Source organism: Erinaceus europaeus, chromosome 1, assembly GCF_950295315.1.
Source record: "Erinaceus europaeus chromosome 1, mEriEur2.1, whole genome shotgun sequence".
NCBI lineage: Eukaryota > Metazoa > Chordata > Mammalia > Eulipotyphla > Erinaceidae > Erinaceus > Erinaceus europaeus.
The window spans coordinates 171669695-171684137 of NC_080162.1; positions in this window are offsets into that span (position 1 = coordinate 171669695).

Genomic DNA, 14443 nt, shown 5'->3' on the forward strand with positions numbered 1-14443 from the left:
AACTGGTCATGGTGAACTGCATCAAAGCAAGAAACTTTGGGGAAAGTGAAATGGGGAAAAGAGAACTGTGGGGCTGGTACATAATGAATGTGATGTTGAATGACTGTAAAGCATTAACCACCTCAAAAATAAATCTTATAACCCACTATTAATTGCAAATAAAAATTAAAAAAAACAAGCAAACAAAAAATTTTGAGCAGTAATTTTCTTTGTTGTATCCTTTTAAAAAAATATTTTCAATTAGAACCTTTCACATATGTTATTTCATGATTCAAGATCATTGAGGTAAAGAATAAAAGGAATAGGGGTAGGAAGAAAGAAAGAATGAGAAATTATAATACCAGATCTTCATATTGTGTCATATCAGTCCCATATATTGCCAGAAAATTTATCTGGATCACGTGTTTGGTAAGGCAGTTTCCTTATTCTCTGTGTGTGTGTGTGTGTTTGTGTGTGTGTGTCTAGCATTATCCTTGGGGCTCTGTGCCAGCACTATAAATTCACTGCTCCTGGAGGCCATCTTTTTTTTCCCCATTGTTATTGTTGTTATTACTATTGTTGCTAGATAGGAAGGACAAAGAGAAATTGAGAGAGGAGGGGAAGAAAGAGAGATGAAGTGAAGGACAACTACAGACCTGTTTCACTAGTTGTGAAGCAGTCTCCTTGCAAGTGGGGAGCTGGGGGCTCAAACCTGGGTTTTTGCATGGCACCTTATATTTGGCACTATGTGCATTTAACCCAGTATGCTGCCAGGCCCCCCCCAACCTGAGATATCCCTACCAAACAAACATCTGGTTTTGTCATTCAGTCTGTGCTTCTCAAAATTTTTGAGAGCATTGGATTAAACAGTAGAGTGTTTAAGACCAGAAAGTACTTATTAAAAACAAAGCGTAAAACTATATTATAAAGTCATCATTGTCAAAACAGCCTGGTAGTGGAACAAAAATAGGCACACACACCAGTGGAACAGAATTGAAAGCCCAGAACTAAACCCTCACACCTATGGATATATAATCTTTGATAAGGGGACCCAAAGTATGAAATGGAGAAAGGAGGCTCTCTTCAATAAATGGTGCTGGGAGTACTGGGTTGAAATATGCAGAAGAATCAAACTGAACCACTTTATCTCACCAGAAACAACAATCAACTCCAAATGGATCAAGGACCTAGATGTTAGACCACAAACTATCAAATGCTTAGAGGAAAACATTGGTGGAACACTTTCCCACCTAAACCTCAAGGACAACTTTGATGAAACAAATGCAACCAATAGGAAGACTAAAGCAGAAATAAATCAATGCAACTACATCAAATTGAAAAAGTTCTGCACATCCAAAGAATCAATCACACAAAAAAGGAGACCCCTCAAAGAATGGGAGAATATCTTTACATGCCATACATCAGACAAGAAACTAATCACCAAAATATATAAAGAGCTCAGCAAACTTAGCACCAAAAAAAACAAATGACCCCATCCAAAAATAAGAAGAGGATATGAACATAACATTCACTACAGAAGAGATCCAAAAGGCTAACAAACACATGAAAAGTTGTTCCAGGTTGCTGATTGTCAGAGAAATGCAAATAAAGATAACATTGAGATACTACCTTATACCTGTGAGAATGGCATACATCAAAAACGACAGCAACAACAAATTCTGGAGAGGTTGTGGGGACAGAGGAACCCTTCTTCACTGCTGGTAGGAATGTAAACTGGTCCAGCCTCTGTGAAGAGCAGTCTGGAGAACTCTCACAAGGGTAGACATGGACCTTCCATATGATCCAGTAATTTCTCTCCTAGGATATATTCCAAGGACTCCATAACACCCACCCAGAAAGAAATATTTATGCCAGGGAGTCGAGCAGTAGCACAGCGTGTTAAGCGTACATAGCGCGAAGCACAAGGACTGGCATAAGGATCCCAGTTCGAGCCCGCAGTTTCCCACCTGCAGGGGAATCAATTCACAAGCGGTGAAGCAGGTCTGCAGATGTCTATCTTCCTCTCCCCCTCTCTGTATTCCCCTCCTCTCTCCATTTCTCTCTGTCCTATCCAATAACAACAACAACAATAATTACAACAATAAAACAACAAGGGCTGCCAGGATAGCCTGAGGGTGCTTCTTCCCAAGCAAGTGCTCTCTGGGTTAGAAAGAACTCAACTGGAGCCAGCCTAGGCTGCTGCATGGGAGAGGGATCAGGAACTCATTCCAGGCTAGCATCTCAGGAGAGAGACTCTGGGACTCTAGGAGCTGGAGGGCAATTCCAGGTGTGTTTAATCAGAAGATCAGCTGTATTTATACTCGCCAAGTAGGGTGGAAACAGGATGTGATGTAGAGAGGGTGGAGTAAAAAGAGAGTGGTGGAAAAACAGGATGTGACTAGGAGAGGGGGCAGAGCAAAAAGAGAGTTCGAACCAGTGGGGATTAAACCATTGCCCTGCAGGCAGGGAGGTTCTTAGGTAACAGTGATTATGTAAATAGACCACAGCATTTAAGCAGGGGGGAGCTGGCATACTTCCCAACATCTCCCCATTTCTTTTTAACTAATGGCCATAGTATTAGGAGTGCGGGGCACTTTGTGAGTCAGGGAGACTGATAGAAGGAGGCACACCTTTGGGTTCTACTGTCCCTTCTTGCTCAACCTCTTGATAGAGAGAGAGACTAACAGGAATGATACACCCCTCAGGCTCAAACCCTTCTAAGCTCAACCAAAACCTCACAATTCCCCAACATCTCCCACTTACTTAATGGCCATATGTGAATGGGTCAGTGTCTGTAAAAGGCTCCATCTCTGTCAGGGGAATAGCAGTGTGCAGGTGAACAGAAACCTGTTGGGAAGAAACCTGAATGATAGCATGTAAGTGACTTCAAAAGGAACTAGCACAAGACAGGGAGGGATAAGTAAGAGTATCAAGGGACTGAGGGAGACTGAAGAGAGGTCTGGTAGGTGGAGAGGAGGGCTGCCTGATGGGTGGAGGGGGCCTGATAAGCCAAGAGGTGAGAGGGGTGATCTGGCATTGCAAAGTCCTGAGACAGCTGGCAGAAAGGACCATGGTTTACTACAGTCAGTTCTCGAGAATTCCAGCAGTGTAAAGGGAGTGTCCAAAGGTGTACCTGCAAGTCTGATAGAAGCGTCAGTCCAATGTCAGCGACCAAGGAAAAAATGCTGCACGTCTATTTTGATGGGGGAGGACAGTCACTGGAACTTTTCTTATCTGTAGACAGTGAGCTGGAACCGCCAAAACATGACAGCTGAAGCAGAAGCAGGAAGAGAAGACAGCAATGGGTGAGAGAAAGGCGGTAGGAAAGTCTTGTCCTTTGGAGTCCGTGAATCAGGTTCTCCAGATCATGTCAGGTCACATCATGGGTTTCGGGGGGGTAGCTGTAGTGGTGGGCGATGTCAGAGTACAGGGGTCCAAGATGGATTTCTGGGGATTCCGTATGAGCAGATGCTTCTTCATGTGAAGGCTTGACATAGCTGTAGTCAATTTGTTGTGATGAAAAAATTTGTAACAAATTAGAAGTTTACTATAATTGATAAATCGATGATTATAACTGGTTTAGGTATCTTTATAATTTCGTTTAAAGGTCATTTTATGTGACCTCATGTACCAGTCTCTGTACAGCAGAATTTTCAGTCAAAATTTACGTAAAATATATATTGATTTTTAACTATTTTTTACATTGGAATTTTTAAACTCACATGTTAGTGACGATGTTTTTTTTGAACATTTACAATGTCAGATTGATGCCAGATTTGTTGTGGATTAATTTCCACAAGATTAGCTTATAGGGCATTTTTGGAAGTCCTCCAAAAATGTCCTGTATAGAGAATTTGTATTTTAATTTTGGAGATGATGAATTGTCACATTGAATATTTACACTTTTACCTAAAATACTCAGTTACTTTAGCGAATTAATTTTATCTTTCCTGGTAAGAACGTAGCTTCAAAGTTACACTTTTATCCATTAAGTTAATGTTTACCAAACTTGAAACACACACATAAAACATGTAGCTTATAACACACAGGAGGAGAACAACTTTTGCTACGAAGACATATCATTTCAAACGCGAATTTAGATCTGTACTGTCATAGTTGAACCATCTTTAATCACACAGTTTAAGACTAAACATTTCATATTTATATCAAGACTTAAAAAGAAGTCAAAAAGAGGAAAAAACAATTTTTTGACTGTTTCTGGATATCTCCAGAAACCATGACTCCATCCAGCATTTTTATATAAAGTCAATTAAGTTTCAGAGTACTCTGAGCAAAATGGGTTATACAAAAATTTTGGTCACTCAACTCACTTAATTTTTTTTTTTTAACTCACTCATAAAACACAACTGGCCAGTCATAGCATAAGACATTCATGGGGTTGGGGGGGGGGGCTCTGTGAATCAAATTTTTCAGATTCTGCCATGTCATATTATGGATCCTGGGGTGCGTCCTGCAGCCAGTCCTCTTACAGTGTTTCTTGTTCCTCAGTGATATCAGTGCCATCATGCCGGTATTGCTGGGCATGGCGGGCAGGAACCCAAACAGGTTTGGAGTAATTCTGTGTAAAAACGCATGTGAAATCCTTCCCCATGGTCAATAGGGGGTCAGGCCCTTTCCAAATTTTATCGAGTGGGTCTTTCCATTTGACCTAGGCTGTGTCTCCATCTTGAATGGGTGTAACAAAAGTTTAAAAAAACGTTGTTGATATGTAAAAGTCTCACATTCCTTCTCAATTAGAAACGTTAGATTGTGCTATGGTTATGCTAATAATTCTCATGCCTGAGGCTTTTTTCTTTCTATGGTTCTTGTTTGCCTTTCCACATTTTATTGTTTGAACTTTAAATAGCCTTGGAATCATGCTGGAAGAGACTTCCAATTGTAATAGAGTTATCAATTGTGGTAAACTTCTAACCTGCTACAAGTTTTGTTTCATAAGTAGGTGAATTGCAGCTGTCAAGTTCTCTACAGAAAAGCAAAATTCTGATGGCTGACATTCCCCATAGAGACAGACGTGCAACAATTCACCCATTAGCAATTCTTTGGTGGACATCTGCTTTGGACTCGCACTTCTATTGGAATCACTGGTACAACTCTTGGACACTTTGCACAAAACTAGCAGCTTCTCTGTATGCTGCTAGGTTTCTCAAAGACTGACTGTAGCCAGCTGCCTTGAGACTCTAGGCCTCACCCTCCCCCATGCTATAAAATGCCCGTTGAGACAAGTAATGCCCCCCCAGAGGCAAAAGAAGCCCCCAGAGGCAGGAAATGTTTTTTTTTAGATGATAAAGTTTTGCCCACAGAGGCAAAAACACCCCCCTCAGGCCTTCCCTTGGCAGCACACTGGTTCTTGTTACTCGCTTATATGTTTCACCATATTTGTGCCAGTTTCTTTTTTTGAAAATGCCTGTACGATATAGGTTTCTGTTCACCCCACACCCCTGATACTGTGGTCATTTAGTTAAAAAAAAAAAAAAGGGGGAATATGTTGGTATTCTTCATTTTGGTTTGGTCCCTTTCCCCCTACCTCTGAGAGATTTGGTTTGGCCCCTGCTAGTTTCACTCCCCTCTTTCTCCCCACCCCCTATGCTAAGGAAGGGCAGAGTCCCAGCAGCAGCTGCTGGAGGAGAATGATTGGGAAACACATGGTGTGGTGATTTGTCCTCTGGTGAATAAAGATTAAACTGCAGCTTCACTGCACAGCCGTGTATCTCTGGTCGCCTCTGTCAACCACCGTGAAGCTAACCCGGCCTACCAGCACCCCGAACATTAACGATAATACTGTTTTTTTTATAAAGTTCTCTTAAGTACTAACAGGACTAGAGAGACAGAATAGTGGTTATTCAAATGACTATATAGATATAGATATAGATGATATAGAGATATATATTGCCTCCAGGGTTATTTCTGGGGCTTGGTGCCTACACTACAAATCCACTGCTCCTGGAGGCTATTTTTCCCCTTTTGTTGCCCTTGTTGTATATCACTGTTGTTATTATTATTGTTGTTGTTGTCATTGTTGTTGGATAGGGCAGAGAGAAATGGAGAGAGGAGAGGAAGACAGAGAGGAGGGACAGTAAGATAGACACCTGAAGACCTGCTTCACTGCCTGTAAGGCAAATCTACTGCAGGTGGGGATTGAGGGCCTAGACCTGGGATCCTTTGGTAGGTCCTTGATCTTAAGCCATATGCGCTTAATCCTCTGCATTACCGCCCAGCCCCCTCAAAAGCCTTTAAAACCCCATGCTCTTAAGTACCAAGTTCATTCTCTAGTAATAACATAAATCAGAGCTGATTAGTGCTCTGGTCTCTTTCTGAATCATTCTCTCTGTATCTCTGCCATTAAAATAAATACATACATAATTGAATATAAAATTATCTTAAAGAACTAAGCAGACATTTCCACTCAAATTAGGAAATTAATTTTACACTGATTACTTTTTGAAAGTTATCAAATTTGGAACTTTAAATTGTTGGCAATCATGCCTATTTGCATTTTGGAATAAGCTTGTACTACACCCATAATTTATATGCAAAGTCACAAAAGTATTTTACATCAATCTACATTCTAATAGGAATTATAGGGGAAATTGTGAACATGGTAGTTTTATTTGTACTGATTTTTCATTTTAGTATTTTATTGAGGTTTTATTGGTTTATGGCAGATAATGACACAGGGGCATTCACAACCCCTACTTAAGTCCTTTTTCACTATTGTGAACTAGGATCCCAAAGTCTCTCTTTCCTCCAACCCTGTCCCTCCCCTACTTGCCCAGAGTTCTTTGCTTTGGGGCAATATATCAAGCCTAAGTTTTACTTTGTATTTTTCTTTTCCTGTCCTTGTTTCTTAACCCAGATGACCAACAACAGATGAATGGCTAAAATTTGCAATATTTAGGTACAATGAAATACCATTTTTATTTTTTTTATAATCACTAGCATAATACATGCTAGTGGATAAAAGAGAAATGTTTATGCGGAAGTTGAGCAACTAAAGGACAAGCAATAATGCGATTTTACTATATATTTTTAGAATAATGTAATAGCTATTATATACAGTTCTTACCATATACTTTATATGGTAAGAACTGTAGAAAATCAAAATTTATGCACTTATAAGCTCCTTTTTTGTTTTATCTATTTTACATTCTTTATAATACTTTTGGGTTTCTTTTTAAATAGACTTATGTGAGATATATTAAACTTGCAGACATAAATCATGCTGGTATACTATCCTTCTAAAATTAGTTGTAGATTTCCTATAACTTATCTTTTAGAATGTTTGTGCAAAAACAGTTTAGAAAAACTTAAGTCTTGAACAGTTCCTCCAGTCAAGCATGTTGATTACCTTTTTGCCTGAAATAAATGGTAACTGATTTTAGTTCTCCTAGAGAATCCAATTTCACTTCCTTGAATATACACTTAAACTCTGAAGAAGATGAATTTGATTTAAATATAAATACACATTTAGATACATTTCACTGTGTAAATGTTGACACATATCATCAGCAAACAGTAAGTGATATAGTTCAGACTGAGTCGGACTTTTACTACAATCTTCTATCTCTCTATTACCTAATAGTATAATTTGATAGAGCAAAAACTTATTTATTAGTTTAAAATATTTTATTTAAAAACTATTAACTACATTCAGAAGAGAATTTTCATGTTCAACATAGTAGTAAAATATAATTTGAACTATATTGCAAAAGTAAACTATAATATGATATATATTGAATAGGAAAAAAACATCACATTGAGTAATTATAAAATACATGAATCATTGACTTGAGTGTATTTTGCATTATAACAAACTAAAAAAGTTCTTGAAATAGTACCACAGGTCATTGTAATCAATATATATGTAGACATGTATTATTGTTGTTTATTATTAATAGATTGTTACAAGATTATAAAATTATAATGCATACTTTCAAATCACACCCACCACCAAAGTTCCATATCCCCACTCTCCCACCCAAAGATAACTACCATAGTTTTAGCAAGTGTTACAAACAATTTGCTTGTTCTGTTTGATTTTTTTTTTTTGGCAAGTTTATGTCAATCAGATCTCTAGAATCTACATATGAGTGAAACTATTGGGTAGTTGTCTTTAATCTCTTAGCTTGCTAAGCATAATCGACTCTAGTTCCTTCTACTTGGTCCCAAAGTACATAATGACATCTTTTTTTTTTTCTTTGTAACAAAGTAATATTCCATGAAGTATATCTCTCATAAAATCTTTAGCCAATTATCTGTTGATGGGCATTTAGGTGATTCTCATTGCTTTTTCTAGGTGACCGGGCAGAGTGAAACACAGCTGCTTCTACTCCATAGTCTCACTTCTGGAAATATAGAATCAGTATATTTAAGAAATTATATTTGTTTATAACTTCTCAACATTTTAAGATTCTTAAGTAGGTGAAACTTATAACACATTTACTTGTAGATACTTGTTAATGGCTGAATCACTTGTTTATGACTCTTTTCTCCTTTTCTGTTCTTAAATGCTTGAATAAATACCAGAACTTTAATTTCATAGTGCTTAACCTCTGCCTTTAGTACATCAATAAAATATGACTTGGTACTGAACAGGTATCTAAGTGGTAGAGCCCTTACATTGCTTGTGTGAGGTCTTGTGTACAATATCCTACAGAAAATATCAGCAACACAGGCATAGTAAGACAGAAATCCATGGGTAACCAGCCAGTGTTTTACATGCTCTATATTTCCTTCTTTTGTATTTATTAATATCACTTTCTCATAAAAAATAATGCTATGAAATTTGCCTGTTGGTGAAGAGCATGTGTGTCATTTATTATTGTTTTTGTTACTGATGTCGTCGTTTTTAGATAGTATAGAAAAAAATGGAGAGAGGAGTGGGAAAGACACCTGCAGACCTGCTTCCCTGCCTGTGAGGAAACTCCCCTGTAGGTGGGGAGCGGGGGCTCTACCTGGGATCCTTAAGCTAGCGCTTGTGGGATATGGAGGTCTGGTGGTGGGAATTGTGCAAAGTTGTAGCCCTCTTATTCTATGTTGTTGTTTTTTTTTTAATTTTTCCTTTTTATAAATAATAAAAAAATTAAACAAAAAGTAGAACTCAGACAAGTGGTTAATGACACACTGGGTCATTATTTTTGCCAGTGAGACAAACTCTTTTTGAGACAAAGCAGGGGTAGAAAAGAAAGGAAAACACACACTTTAGAGTTGTGCAGACCTGAAACAGATAGAGATAAAATCCTGACTTTCCAAATCTTCTTAGTTTTACTGTTGACTACAAGCCATTAATCCCCCCAACAAAAAATTTAAAAGTAGGGGGTTGGGTGGTAGTGCACATGACGCAAAGTTGCAAGGACCAGCAAAAGGATACTAGTTCAAGTCCCCGGCTCCCCACCTGCAGGGGAGTCACTTCAAAGGTGGTGAAGCAGGTCTGCAGGTCTCTATCTTTCTCCCCTCTCTGTCTTCCCCTCCTCTCTACATTTCTCTCTGTCCTATCCAACAAAGAATGACATCAACAACAACAAAAATAACCACAACAAGGCTATCAACAAGGGCAACCAAAGGGGTGGGGGGATGGCCTTCAGGAGCAGTGGATTTATGGTCCAGGCACTGAACACCAGCAATAACCCTAGAGGCAAAAAATTAAAAAATTAAAAATAAATAAAATTAAAAAGTAAATAAAATATTTACCAAAGAACTTACTGCATTTAAAAACCTTAAGCTTAAGAAGGGACTTTAATAATGGCATTTACAGCTCTATTTTATGGGCAGGAGGAGGGGTATGGGGGAGAACCCTGGGATTTAGCCAACTATCAAAAATAAATAAATTAGCATTCCACTGTGTGTATATATTGCAACTTCCTTAAACACTTATTTGCTTTTGAACATTTAGGTTGTTTCCAAATTTTTGACTACTATATAATGTGCTGCCATGAGTATAGGCACACATAGATCTTTTTGAACAGATTCTTAAGAAAGAGATTGTCAAATCATGTGGTAGCTCCATTTGTAATATTTTTAATATTTTAAGGATAACTCTTTCTATACAGAGGACAGATCGTTTTAAATTCCCATCCATAGTGCAGAAATGTTCATTTTTTTCTCCACATCCTCATCAACACTATTTATTTCTATCAGGAAAAGTATGTGCCATTTTCACTATTACAAGGTGGTATTCCCTTGTCTTGATTTGTAATCCTCTGACAGCAAGTGTCACATTTGAGCACATTTTTATCTACATTTTGGTCATCAGAGTATCTTCCTTCAGGAGTTCATTTAGACCCTTTTCCCATATTTAGTGGCATTGTTTGATATAATTTTGTTGTTGAATTTGGTGAGTCCTTTATATGTTTTCTGTTATAGGTCTTTTGTTTAATGTATGGAGTATAAAAAGTTTTTATTCAGTAGAAATGTTTTTGTTTTGGTGATGGTTTCTTTTTCTTTGTAAAAGTTTTTTTTTTTTTCAATTTGTTATATTACTACTGGTTTACTTTTGCCTTGTCTTCTTTGCTCTTTGACTGGACTTTATGAAATTCTGAAACAGATATGTGGAATGTTCTGTCAGTGTTCTATGAATTTTATGATTTCTGGTCTGATGTCCAACTTTTTGTCCATTTGTACTTGATTGTGTGTATGTGTGTGTGTGTGTTCACAATGTGATGTAGTATTTTTGTTTCGTTCTTCTGGATGTCATAACCCAGATTTCCTTAAAAATTTATTGAAAGTATTTTACTTTCTCTACATAATGTTTCTGACCCTTTGTCTTGAATTAATTGTCTGAAAGAGTATGTATGGCCTTATTACTGGGTTCTCAATTCTTTTTTTTTTTAATTTAAACATTTTTATCTTTGCTTTTTTAATTGTTTTTATGTTTTTATTTATTTTCCCTTCTGTTGCCATGTTGTTTTTTTCTGATGTATGACATTTTTATAGAAGTAGAGTCATATCTCATTGTCTTTATTTGCATTTCTGTGATTACCAGTGACTTGGAGCATTTTTCATATGTCTGTTGGCCTTTTGGATCTCTTCTTTGGTGCAGGTACTGTTGCTAAGTTTAATAAGGCTTTTATAATTTTTTGTTATTGATGTTTTGTCTGATATGACATAACAAGTGTTTCTTCCATTCTGTGTGGTGTCTTTCTATTTGTTTGGTGATTTATTTTATTGTACAGAAACTTTTCACACATTATCATGGTAATGTGTCTGGTCTGCCTGACCCCTGAAATGCTTTTTGTCATAGAACTGTGACTGGAAAGCCTTCTTCAATGACAGTTTCTCAGGACCCTCTTCTGAATAAGTGGCTCTTCTCTCCTTAAGAAAATAAACCTGTAAGGGAAATCCTATACTCACGGCTTTTTTGTTTTCACTGGTTTATTTCCTGATGTAGGAGTCAGAAAAGCAATAGTTCGTATATCTATCCCTCTTTTAAGTCCTAAATTAAAAGCTGCCCACATAAAGATGTCAATTGGCATGCCTAAGATCAAATTTACTATAAAACACCATAAAATAAATATTTTATATATTTTCTTTAATAGGTAGAAGCACATATGTTTAAAATTTTATGATCATATCTCTGAATTAGGAAGGTCAGCTATTCTTATTAGGCTGAGATATGTGTGTATATAAATGCATGAGTTTTAGTATTTAAGAACTCTGTATTTGACCTATAAGAACTTGACATATGACTAAAAAGAGTATTGTATATATATATATATATATGACTAAAAAGATTATATTCTATACCACATATTTCATAGTAATACATGGTCAAAGGGCAGGGGAAAATATTTGGTCTAATTTGCTTATAAAACTGTCACTTTTATTGCTATAAAGATTATGTTTTAGGGCTCATTCTTCTTCCAAGTCTCTTAAAGCTATTGTTCCATACGAGAAGATAAAGTTCAATTTTAAGCCATTTTGGAGGTTAGCTTACTTTTTCATCTTAAACTTGGAAATCCAATTTAGGACTTAATCCTTCTATATGATAACAGATTACTCTATTTCCATGTAGTTTTTGAAACAATTGTAGCAAGATTTGAATAAATCTAATTTTCTTCAATGTTTCATAGTTCAATAGCCAAGAACTATGATCGACTGTGGGCTCTTTTGCAGAGTGCTGGTTTTACACAACAAATTATTATTTCATTTTTTATTAATCAAAGTTATTTGAGATTTACAGTAATAGAAGTCAAGTTTTAAAACTGATACGAAATTTACAGATTCCCTGTAGTCAATTTTAGACTACAATTTAAAAAAGCAAAATAATATAGCTATGGCCAGCATAGCTTTTATAGACCAATGAAATTTTACAGTTTATTTCCACTATCAATTTGAAAAAGATACTTTTTTTGTTGGCCTCCAGGGTTATCGCTGGGGCTCAGTGCCTACCCTAGGAATCCACAGCTTCTAGAGGTCATTCTTTCCCCCCATTTTTTGCCTTGTTGCTGCTAGCTAGGAAAGGGAGAAATTGAGAAAGGAGGGGAAGACAGAGAGGGGCAGAGAAAGATAGAAACTTGCAGACCTGCTTCATTGCTTGGGAAGCGATGGCCCTGCAAGTGGGGAGCCACGGACTTGAAACCAGATCCTTAAGCTGAACTAGGATCCTTAAGTTGGTCCTTGTGCTTTGGACCATGTAACTTAACCCGCTGAGCTACTGCCCACCCCAACTCCTTTTTTCCTATTTTATTAGATAGTACAGATAGAAAATGAAAGGGGAGGAGAGATAGAAGAGAGAGAAAAGGAGACTATTGCAATCCTTCCTTACCACTCATAAAGCTTCCCGCCATTCCTGCAAGTAAGGAGTGGGGGTTTGAGCCAGAGTCCTTGCTCGTGGTTTGTGCAGTGGAGTGCAGCATCACCCAGCCCACACAAAATTGCTCTTCTCCAAATCTTAGCTTCTGTTCTGTAACATGAAGTTAATATACTACTGATTCAAAATTGAATGAAGGATGACATTTGGCATTTATAGCAAACAAACGACACAAAATAATTAATTACTCAATAACACAGTTTTACTTCTGTTCATAAGTTCAAAAGAGAAATCACATTCATTCAGAAATAAATATCTCGGGGGTCTTGTGGTAACACAGAGGGTTAAGCGCACATGGCTCTAAGCGCAAAGACCTGAGTAAGGAACCCTGACTCCCCACCTGCGGGGTGGGGGGGTGGGGTTACGGCAAAAGCAGTGAAGCAAGTCTGAAGGTATTTATCCCTCTCTCCCCCCTCTCTGTCGTCCCATCTTCTCTTGATTTCTCTCTGTCCTATCCAACAACAACGGTATCAACAACACCAATAAAACAATAAGGACAACAAAAGGGAAAATAAATATTTTTTAAAAGTAAATACCTCCCTGCTTTAGAACATTGTTGAACAATTTAAGTACTTTTGAAAAGAGAGCTTGCGAACCTGCTCATGAGCTTTCCCTAGTCTCCCCCAATTTGTTTGTCTCATTCAGAGCTAAACTTAATCAAAATACTTGATTATTCAACCTGAACATGTTTGAGAAGGAAACTTTCACTCTAATAATGAAAGCATGGGCAGTAAGGAAAATAACTTGCTCAGTAGAGCACAGGACTTGCATAACTAAGACTCACGTTTAATCCCTGACACGGAATTTACTCTGAGATCTCTCTCATACGGGTTAAGGATTCTACCTGCAGGGGGGTCGTTTCAGGAGCACTTAAGCAGGTCTGCAGGTGTCCTTCTCTCCACCTCTCTGTCTTCCCATGCTCTCTCAATTTCTTTGTAATATATATGTGTCTGTGTGTATACATATATACATATACATATATACATATATATTTTTTCATTTGGTAACTAGAGGGATAATTTATCAGGTAGAGCACAGGTTTCTCTGTGTGGTCAGGCCAGACAGCACACAGAAGTGCTATGGCAACAGATGAAGCCCCAACGCTGTGGTCTCTCCTCTACCTCACTTACCCTTTCTATTTCTCTCAGTCTGAATACAAATTTGGCCTGTAGTGGTGAAATTGCACATGCATGAATCCCAAGCTCACAAAAAATTAAAATAGTTGATTTTTTTTTCTATCTTAAAATAGAACATCCAAGGCAATATATATTAGTAAAAACAGTCTGTATGGATTTGACTTTTCTCCTTAACTGGTACTGCTCTATAGTTTCTATTGGGTGTAATAGTAGGAGAGTCTCATTTGTGAGTATAACATAATTTTAAAATATTTTAATATTTAAAGATAGTTTAGAGATAAATTATGTGCTTGTATCACTATACAAATTTTCATTTATCTTTGAACATTTGAGGCAGATGTTGCTACTAGGTATTTTTTCTCAAAAATAAGGAACATACTATTATGCTGTACTATTGTAGTTATGTTTCTATGTATCAATAATAGTAGTCTAGCTTTCAGTGATAGCAAAATAGTCCAAAATTTACTTATTGTCCTCGGAGTTAGATTTAAGTTTTAAATTG